This window comes from Trachypithecus francoisi, unplaced genomic scaffold (genome assembly GCF_009764315.1).
Source record: "Trachypithecus francoisi isolate TF-2019V2 unplaced genomic scaffold, Tfra_2.0 Lachesis_group4, whole genome shotgun sequence".
Lineage (NCBI taxonomy): Eukaryota > Metazoa > Chordata > Mammalia > Primates > Cercopithecidae > Trachypithecus > Trachypithecus francoisi.
The window spans coordinates 151,329,276-151,340,596 of NW_022681469.1; positions in this window are offsets into that span (position 1 = coordinate 151,329,276).

Genomic DNA, 11,321 nt, shown 5'->3' on the forward strand with positions numbered 1-11,321 from the left:
CCAGAATCTACAAAGAACTCAAACAAATATACAAGAAAAAAACAAACAACCCCATCAAAAAGTGGCAAAGGATATGAACAGACATTTCTCAAAAGAAGACATCCATACAGCCAACAGACACATGAAAAAATGCTCATCATCACTCGCCATCAGAGAAATGCAAATCAAAACCACAATGAGATACCATCTCACACCAGTTAGAATGGCAATCATTAAGAAGTCAGGAAACAACAGGTGTTGGAGAGGATGTGGAGAAATAGGAACACTTTTACACTGTTGGTGGGATTGTAAACTAGTTCAACCATTATGGAAAACAGTATGGCGATTCCTCAAGGATCTAGAACTAGATGTACCATATGACCCAGCCATCCCACTACTGGGTATATACCCAAAGGATTATAAATTACTCTACTACAAAGACACATGCACACGTATGTTTATTGCGGCACTATTCACAATAGCAAAGACTTGGAATCAACCCAAATGTCCATCTGTGACAGACTGGATTAAGAAAATGTGGCACATATACACCTGGAATACTATGCAGCCATCAAAAAGGATGAGTTTGCGTCCTTTGTAGGGACATGGATGCAGCTGGAATCCATCATTCTTAGCAAACTATCACAAGAAGAGAAACCAAACACCGCATGTTCTCACTCATAGGTGGGAACTGAACAATGAGATCACTTGGACTCGGGAAGGGGAACATCACACACTGGGGCCTATCATGGGGAGGGGGGAGGAGGGAGGGATTGCATTGGGGAGTTATACATGATATAAACGTCATGCACATGTACCCTAGAACTTAAAGTATAATAAATAAATAAATAAATAAATAAAGAAAAAAAAAAAGAAAAAAAAAAATTCGGTATTGATGGAACATTTCTCAAAATAATAAGAGCTATTTATGACAAACCCACAACCAATATCATATTGAATGGGCAAAAACTGGAAGCATCCCCTTGAAAGGTGGCACAAGACAGGGATGCCCTCTCTCACCACTCCTATTCAACATAGTGTTGGAAGTTCTGGCTAGGGCAATCAGACAAGAGAAAGAAATCAATGGTATTCAGTTAGGAAAAGAAGAAGTCAGATTGTCCCTGTTTGCACATGACATGATTGTATATTTAGAAAACCCCATTGTCTCCGCCCAAAACCTTGTTAAGCTGATAAGCAACTTCTGGAAAGTCTCAGGATACAAAATCAATGTGCAAAAATCACAAGCATTCTTATACACCAGTAACAGACAAACAGAGAGTCAAATCATGAATGAACTCCCATTCACAATTGCTTCAAAGAGAATAAAATACCTAGGAATCCAACTTACAAGGGATGTGAAGGACCTCTTCAAGGAGAACTACAAACCACTGCTCAGTGAAATAAAAGAGGACACAAACAAATGGAAAAACATACCATGCTCTTGGATAGGTAGAATCAACATTGTGAAAATGGGCATACTGCCCAAGGTAATTTATAGATTCAGTGCCATCCCCATTAAGCTACCAATGACTTTCTTCACAGAATTGGAAAAAACCGCTTTAAGGTTCAAATGGAACCAAAAAAGACCCCACATTGCCCATAGGCATCGGCAAGGACTTCGTGACTAAAACACCAAAAGCGATGGCAACAAAAGCCAAAATTGACAAATGGAATCTAATTAAACTAAAGAGCTTCTGCACAGCAAAAGAAACTACCATCAGAGTGAACAGGCATCCTACAGAATGGGAGAAAATTTTTGCAATCTACTCATCTGACAAAGGGCTAATATCCGAACCTGCAAAGAACTCAAATTTACCAGAAAAAACAACTCCATCAAAAAGTGGACAAAGGATATGAACAGACACTTCTCGAAAGAAGACATTCATACAGCCAACAGACACATGAAAAAATGCTCATCATCACTGGCCATCAGAGAAATGCAAATCAAAACCACAATATGAGATACCATCTCACACCAGTTAGAATGGCAGTCATTAAAAAGTCAGGAAACAACAGATGCTGGAGAGGATGTGGAGAAATAGGAACACTTTTACACTGTTGGTGGGACTGTAAACTAGTTCAACCATTGTGGAAAACAGTGTGGCGATTCCTCAAGGATCTAGAACTAGAAATACCATTTGACCCAGCCATCCCTTTACTGGGTATATACCCAAAGGATTAATAAATCATGCTGCTATAAAGAGACATGCACACATATGTTTATTGCAGCACTGTTCACAATAGCAAAGACTTGGAATCAACCCAAATGTCCATCAGTGACAGACTGGATTAAGAAAATGTGGCACATATACACCATGGAATACTATGCAGCCATAAAAAAGGATGAGTTCGTGTCCTTTGTAGGGACATGGATGCAGCTGGAAACCATCATTCTCAGCAAACTACCACAAGAACAGAAAACCAAACACCGCATATTCTCACTCATAGGTGGGAATTGAACAATGAGATCACTTGGAGACAGGAAGGGGAACATCACACACCAGGGCCTATTGTGGGGAGGGGACGAGGGGGAGGGATAGCATTAGGACATATACCTAATGTAAATGACGAGTTAATGCGTACAGCACACCAACATGGCACATGTATACATATGTAACAAACCTGCACGTTGTGCACATGTACCCTGGAACTTAATAATAATAATAAAAGAATAATCAAGATGGTTTTGAACATTGGAGAAAAGTGTTTGTATAGCTTCACTTCAACATGAACAATATTTGCAAGAAATAAAATTTAAGTGGAGAAACAAATTTTTAAAAAATAAAGATATTCAACACTATTCAAACATTTCTGTAGGAAAGGGAGAACGTATCTTCAGCAGGCACCTGGCTTCAAGTTGCAAAATTACCTCTTGTCATGAAGATGTGAAAAGTTTGTCATTGATTATAACCAATTAGCATACAGGTATGTCTTTGCAATCTCTTAAGCAGATTGACTGTGATGCATGTCACATTCTGGTTTAATTGTGTAATCAAACAGTTTTCTTTCTGTTGTATCATTGTGGAGTTACTCTGGGGCTGCAGAAAACTTTTAATTATATATTGCAAACACTGTTTTAAGTTACCACACATGATGTAAACATATAAGGTGCCAACCAAGCTTTAATCTAAATGGGCCTTTCTATCTCAGGTTTCCAGTCAACTCACGATTGTTCTGCAAAATGCATGCTGTTCCCTGAATATGCAAGCAGATCGTGCCTCTGCCTATTTGGTATCTAGTCCTGTATAATCACATCTAGAGAAGCTAGACCCGATGTCTAAATACTTCACAGAACAACAATCAACTATTTTACCTCTTTCAGTGACTCTTGTATCTTTAGACCTTAAGCTGATTCAGAGACCATGGGGCCCAGAAACCCAGTTAGAGTAACATTCATGCATTGACTAGACATGTAGGCATGAGACTTTCCACTTTCCCCTTTCTCCTCTTTTTAAAATGCCCACAAATGTGCAGATGACACCTGTTGCTACTCCAACCATCCAGGACCTAAATTTGCAGCTCCCAATTCTGAATCTCAGTCTTGAGATTTGGGGGGGAAAAAAGCCTTTATTTGAGAAATGCAAATTATTTTAGTTATAAGGCTCAAAGAGACATTAAAATTAGACCACAGGTATGTCTTTCTCCCTTCTTTGAACTGTGTATTTCCTTGTTGAAACTGTTTGCTATTGCCACAGGTAGGTATAAATTAAACTAATAATGACATGCTGGACACTATAACTCACACCGTATAGCTTAACAATGTATATCCAATTAGTAGTCAATGTTATTTTTTGTGAACAAAAAGAATTTCTGACAAACCAATATGTATCAGCCCACTCTCTGTCCTCTCATTTTGCCTTCACAAATCCACCTGTAACTGCTGCTAATCCAAGTGTAGATTCCAGGCAACTTGAATTTTTGCTCCCAGGTTACAATCCTCTGGGTTGGTTCAAATGAACTATTCATGTTGCCTCAGTGATTTCCTTTTAGGTAGACATATCATTTAGAATGTGCTAGAGCAGCCTCTAAGAGGGAATCTCTTTTTTGTTGTACTCTGCTTGCTGTAACACTCAAGAATGCAGAGCCAGGTTGATTCGACCTAGAATCTACATAAAAGGTCTGGCCTCTGCCTAATATTTATAAAGCAGGGCCAGACTTTGGATTGAGAATGTACAGGAAACCAACAGGAGGCATTTTCTGCATTGTGAGATGTCAACATAGACATCTTAAAGCCCACCTTTAAGAGTGGGGCTCTTTGAACTTTTCAGATCTTGTTCGATGACCTGCTACAGTAATGTAAGAGGTTCCAGATGTAAATAGAATCTGATGGCAGAATCTGTAAGTGTAAACAGGCATCTTAGGAGTGAGAGATCAAGGTCACAAAGTATCCAGAGCCATGACCACAACTATACCTACCTGCAAAATAGGATACTGGAGTATTCTTGTCCTTCCTACCCGAGAGCTTGCCAATCACGACAGGTGATCCAGGTTCTGGAGGTCCACCAGGGCAGTTCCATTTTCTATTTAGAATCAGCCTGAGTCTGCCCTGCTTAACTTATCCTTAAGCAATCAGCCCAGGGTCACTGGGAATCTTCTCACAATCACCTAGGCATCTCTCAGACATTTGAGGGTGTCCACAGCAGAACTGTCAGGCTGACAAAAACAGTTAATTCAGCTTCTCTCTCAGTGTAAGAGAAATGAGTCATCCTGTGTTTGTCCCTCCCCTCACACAAGAGATGTCTTTGCTTGGTACCCAGATGAGAGTTTCTCCAGTTTCCTGGTACGTCAGTGAAAAACAAGGAAGAGATCTGGAGACTCAAACAGATAAACAAATTGCTACCATTTCATATGGCCATTAGAAAAATAGATGAAGCGTTATTGTCCCTACCATCCAGGAACTGTTAGTTTAGACAAGCAACTGAATTCAACATGGTTGAATTAAGCATCATATGGTTAGCACAATGAATAGATGTGTGCAAAAAAAAAAAAAAAGTGGGCTTTATTTGGACAACTTTCTTTATATTTTTGTAACTTCTGATGTCATCATTTGAGTGTATGTTTATGGACACAAGCGTTGTTTTATTATTCTTATTTCTTATACCTTGCTAAGAATACATATTTATCTTCTAATAAAATTGCCCTACAAAACCCTAAGAGATTTGTTTAAATTGCTTATTAGCATATGTTATAAAATTGACAGGGCAGTGGCTACAAAAGATTAAAATTTCACAACTGTATGATTTAGTTTTCTTTTAGGTAAACTTAGGAAAAACAGAACTGGAAATACCCCAGGGGCATAGAGAGCAGAATTCTACATAGGGTCCACTCTCTGCCCCAGCCCTGTTCAGATTCACCCTTTTTGGAGGCCTTATTTAGGTCTGGCCCCACCCTGGAGCCTTGTCTCACAGAACTGATTAGAAGACATCAGACTATTGGATAGTGAATCCTGCAGCCTTTCTAGAGCCAGTGCACACACTTTTCTGAAACCCAAAAGCAGATAAATGGAAAAAAATGTATGAATCTTAATTTTTAAATTTTTATTAAAACCAATGCTTGCAGAGATATTCCATTTAGCAAACTGTGTTCTATTCCTGCAGATGCAGTAGTTGCTTCACAAGTCACAAAAAAGTAAATATAAACACAATAAAAATTTATTTAAGGCTGGGCGCGGTAGCTCAAGCCTGTAGTCCCAGCACTTTGGGAGGCCGAGATGGGCGGATCACGAGGTCAGGAGATCGAGACCATCCTGGCTAACACGGTGAAACCCCCGTGTCCACTAAAAAAAAAAAATACAGGAGCAAGATGGCCGAATAGGAACAGCTCCAGTCTCCAAATCCCAGCGCTAGCGACACAGAAGACCGGTGATTTCTGCATTTTCAACTGAGGTACTGGGGTCATCTCACTAGGGAGTGCCGGACAATCGGTGCTGGTCAGCTGCTGCAGCCTGACCAGCGAGAGCTGAAGCAGGGTGAGGCATCGCCTCACCTAGGAAGCGCAAGGGGGAAGGGAATCCCTTTTCCTAGCCAGGGGAACTGAGACACACAACACCTGGAAAATCGGGTAACTCGCACCCCAATACTGTGCTTTAAGCAAACTGGCACACCAGGAGAATATATCCCACACCTGGCCGGGAGGGTCCCACGCCCACGGAGCCTCCCACATTGCTAACACAGCAGTCTGCGCCGATCTATCCCCAAGGCAGCAGCGAGGCTGGGGGAGGGGCACCCGCCATTGCTGAGGCTTAAGTAGGTAAACAAAGCCGCTGGGAAGCTCGAACTGGGTGGAGCTCACAGCAGCTCAAGGAAACCTGCCTGTGTCTGTAGACTCCACCTCTGGGGACAGGGCATAGCTAAAAAAACAACAGGGGAAGCAGCAGAGGCCTGTGCAGACGCGAACGACTCTGACAGCTTTGAAGAGAGCAGTGGATCTCCCAACACGGAGGTTGAGATCTGAGAACAGTCAGACTGCCTACTCAAATGGGTCCCTGACCCCTGAGTAGCCTAGCTGGGAGACATCCCCCACTAGGGGCAGTCTGACACCCCACACCTCACAGGGTGGAGTACACCCCTGAGAGGAAGCTTCCAAAGGAAGAATCAGACAGGTACACTCACTGTTCAGCAATATTCTATATTCTGCAACCTCTGCTGCTGATACCCAGGCAAACAGGGTCTGGAGTGGACCTCAAGCAATCTCCAACAGACCAACAGACAGTCCTTCTGACTGTCAGAAGGAAAACTATCAAACAGGAAGGACACCTATACCAAAACCCCATCAGTACGTCACCATCATCAAAGACCAGAGGCAGATAAAACCACAAAGATGGGGAAAAAGCAGGGCAGAAAAGCTGGAAATTCAAAAACTAGAGCGCATCTCCCCCTGCAAAGGAGCGCAGCCCATCGCCAGCAACGGATCAAAGCTGGTCAGAGAATGACTTTGACGAGATGAGAGAAGAAGGCTTCAGTCCATCAAACTTCTCAGAGCTAAAGGAGGAATTACGTTCCCAGTGCAAAGAAACTAAAAATCTTGAAAAAAGAGTGGAAGAATTGACAGCTAGACTAATTAATGTAGAGAAGGTCATAAACGAAATGACAGAGATGAAAACCATGACACGAGAAATACGTGACAAATGCACAATCTTCAGTAACCAACTCGATCAACTGGAAGAAAGAGTATCAGCGATTGAGGATCAAATGAATGAAATGAAGCGAGAAGAGAAACCAAAAGAAAAAAGAAGAAAAGGAAATGAACAAAGCCTGCAAGAAGTATGGGATTATGTAAAAAGACCAATCTACGTCTGATTGGGGTGCCTGAAAGTGAGGGGGAAAGTGGAACCAAGTTGGAAAACTCTTCAGGATATCATCCAGGAGAACTTCCCCAACCTAGTAGGGCAGGCCAACATTCAAATTCAGGAAATACAGAGAACGCCACAAAGATACTCCTCGAGAAGAGCAACTCCAAGACACATAATTGCCAGATTCACCAAAGTTGAAATGAAGGAAAAAATCTTAAGGGCAGCCAGAGAGAAAGGTCGGGTTACCCACAAAGGGAAGCCCATCAGACTAACAGCAGATCTCTCAGCAGAAACTCTACAAGCCAGAAGAGAGTGGGGGCCAATAATTCAACGTTCTTAAAGAAAAGAATTTTCAACCCAGAATTTCATATCCAGCCAAACTAAGTTTCATCAGTGAAGGAGAAATAAAATCCTTTACAGATAAGCAAATGCTTAGAGATTTTTGTCACCACCAGGCCTGCCTTACAAGAGACCCTGAAGGAAGCCCTAAACATGGAAAGGAACAACCGGTACCAGCCATTGCAAAAACATGCCAAAATGTAAAGACCATCGAGGCTAGGAAGAAACTGCATCAACTAACGAGCAAAATAACCAGTTAATATCATAATGGCAGGATCAAGTTCACACATAACAATATTAACCTTAAATGTCAATGGACTAAATGCTCCAATTAAAAGACACAGACTGGCAAACTGGATAAAGAGTCAAGACCCATCAGTCTGCTGTATTCAGGAGACCCATCTCACATGCAGAGACATACATAGGCTCAAAATAAAGGGATGGAGGAAGATCTACCAAGCAAATGGAGAACAAAAAAAAGCAGGGGTTGCAATCCTAGTCTCTGATAAAACAGACTTTAAACCATCAAAGATCAAAAGAGACAAAGAAAGCCATTACATAATGGTAAAGGGATCATTCAACAGGAAGAGCTAACTCTCCTAAATATCTATGCACCCAATACAGGAGCACCCAGATTCATAAAGCAAGTCCTTAGAGACTTACAAAGAGACTTAGACTCCCATACAATAATAATGGGAGACTTCAACACTCCACTGTCAACATTAGACAGATCAACGAGACAGAAAGTTAACAAGGATATCCAGGAATTGAACTCATCTCTGCACCAAGCGACCTAATAGACATCTATAGAACTCTCCACCCCAAATCAACAGAATATACATTCTTCTCAGCACCACATCGCACTTATTCCAAAATTGACCACATAATTGGAAGTAAAGCACTCCTCAGCAATGTACAAGAACAGAAATTAAAACAAACTGTCTCTCAGACCACAGTGCAATCAAACTAGAACTCAGGACTAAGAAACTCAATCCAAACCGCTCAACTACATGGAAACTGAACAACCTGCTCCTGAATGAATACTGGGTACATAACGAAATGAAAGCAGAAATAAAGATGTTCTTTGAAAACAATGAGAACAAAGATACAACAAAGCAGAATCTCTGGGACACATTTAAAGCAGTGTGTAGAGGGAAATATATAGCACTAAATGCCCACAAGAGAAAGCAAGAAAGATCTAACATTGACACTCTAACATCACAATTAAAAGAACTAGAGAGGCAAGAGCAAAACATTCAAAAGCTAGCAGAAGGCAAGAAATAACTAAGATCAGAGCAGAACTGAAGGAGATAGAGACACAAAAACCCTCCAAAAATCAACGAATCCAGGAGTTGGTTTTTTGAAAAGATCAACAAAATTGACAGACCACTAGCAAGACTAATAAAAGAAGAAAAGAGAGAGGAATCGAATAGACGCAATAAAAAATGATAAAGGGGATATCACCACCGACCCCACAGAAATACAAACAACCATCAGAGAATACTATAAACACCTCTACGCAAATCAACTAGAAAATCTAGAAGAAATGGATAATTTCCTGGACACTTACACTCTCCCAAGACTAAACCAGGAAGAAGCTGAATCCCTGACTAGACCAATAACAAGCTCTGAAATTGAGGCAATAATTAATAGGCTACCAACCAAAAAAAGTCCAGGACCAGATGGATTCACAGCTGAATTCTACCAGAGGTACAAGAAGGAGCTGGTACCATTCCTTCTGAAACTATTCCAATCAATAGAAAAAGAGGGAATCCTCCCTAACTCATTTTATGAGGCCAACATCATCCTGATACCAAAGCCTGGCACAGACACAACAAAAAAAGAGAATTTTCGACCAATATCCCTGATGAACATTGATGCAAAAATCCTCAATAAAATACTGGCAAACCAAATCCAGCAGCACATCAAAAAGCTTATCCACCATGATCAAGTGGGATTCATCCCTGGGATGCAAGGCTGGTTCAACATACGCAATTCAATAAATGTAATCCAGCATATAAACAGAACCAAAGACAAAAACCACATGATTATCTCAATAGATGCAGAAAAGGCTTTTGACAAAATTCAACAGCCCTTCATGCTAAAATCTCTCAATAAATTCAGTATTGATGGAATGTATCTCAAATAATAAGAGCTATTTATGACAAACCCACAACCAATATCATGCTGAATGGGCAAAAACTGGAAAAATTCCCTTTGAAAACTGGCACAAGACAGGGATGCCCTCTCTCACCACTCCTATTCAACATAGTGTTGGAAGTTCTGGCTAGGTCAATCAGGCAAGAGAAAGAAATCAAGGGTATCCAGTTAGGAAAAGAAGAAGTCAAATGTCCCTGTTTGCAGATGACATGATTGTATATTTAGAAAACCCCATCATCTCAGCCCAAAATCTCCTTAAGCTGATAAGCAACTTCAGCAAAGTCTCAGGATACAAAATCAATGTGCAAAAATCACAAGCATTCTTATACACCAGTAACAGACAAGCAGAGAGCCAAATCAGGAATGAACTTCCATTCACTATAGCTTCAAAGAGAATAAAATACCTAGGAATCCAACTTACAAGGGATGTAAAGGACCTCTTCAAGGAGAACTACAAACCACTGCTCAGTGAAATAAAAGAGGACACAAACAAATGGAAGAACATACCATGCTCATGGATAGGAAGAATCAATATCGTGAAAATGGCCATACTGCCCAAAGTTTATAGATTCAATGCCATCCCCATCAAGCTACCAATGAGTTTCTCTTCAGAATTGGAAAAAACTGCTTTAAAGTTCATATGGAACCAAAAAAGAGCCCGCATTGCCAAGACAATCCTAAGTCAAAAGGACAAAGCTGGAGGCGTCACGCTACCTGACTTCAAACTATACTATAAGGCTACAGTAACCAAAACAGCATGGTACTGGTACCAAAACAGAGTTATAGACCAATGGAACTGAACAGAGTCCTCAGAAATAATACCACACATCTACAGCCATCTGATCTTTGACAAACCTGAGAGAAACAAGAAATGGGGAAGGATTCCCTATTTAATAAATGGTGCTGGGAAAATTGGCTAGCTATAAGTAGAAAGCTGAAACTGGATCCTTTCCTTACTCCTTATATGAAGATTAATTCAAGATGGATTAGAGACTTAAATGTTAGACCTAATACCATAAAAACCCTAGGAGAAAATCTAGGTAGTACCATTCAGGACATAGGCATGGGCAAGGACTTCATGTCTAAAACACCAAAAGCAATGGCAGCAAAAGCGAAAATTGACAAATCTGATCTAATTAAACTAAAGAGCTTCTGCACAGCAAAAGAAACTACCATTAGAGTGATCAGGTAACCTACAGAATGGGAGAAAATTTTTGCAACCTACTCATCTGACAAAGGGCTAATATCCAGAATCTACAAAGAACTCAAACAAATATACAAGAAAAAAACAACCCCATCAAAAAGTGGGGAAAGGATATGAACAGACATTTCTCAAAAGAAGACATTCATACAGCCAACAGACACATGAAAAAATGCTCATCATCACTGGCCATCAGAGAAATGCAAATCAAAACCACCATGAGATACCATCTCACACCAGTTAGAATGGCAATCATTAAAAAATCAGGAAACAACAGGTGTTGGAGAGGATGTGGAGAAATAGGAACACTTTTACACTGTTGGTGGGATTGTAAACTAGTTCAACCATTAT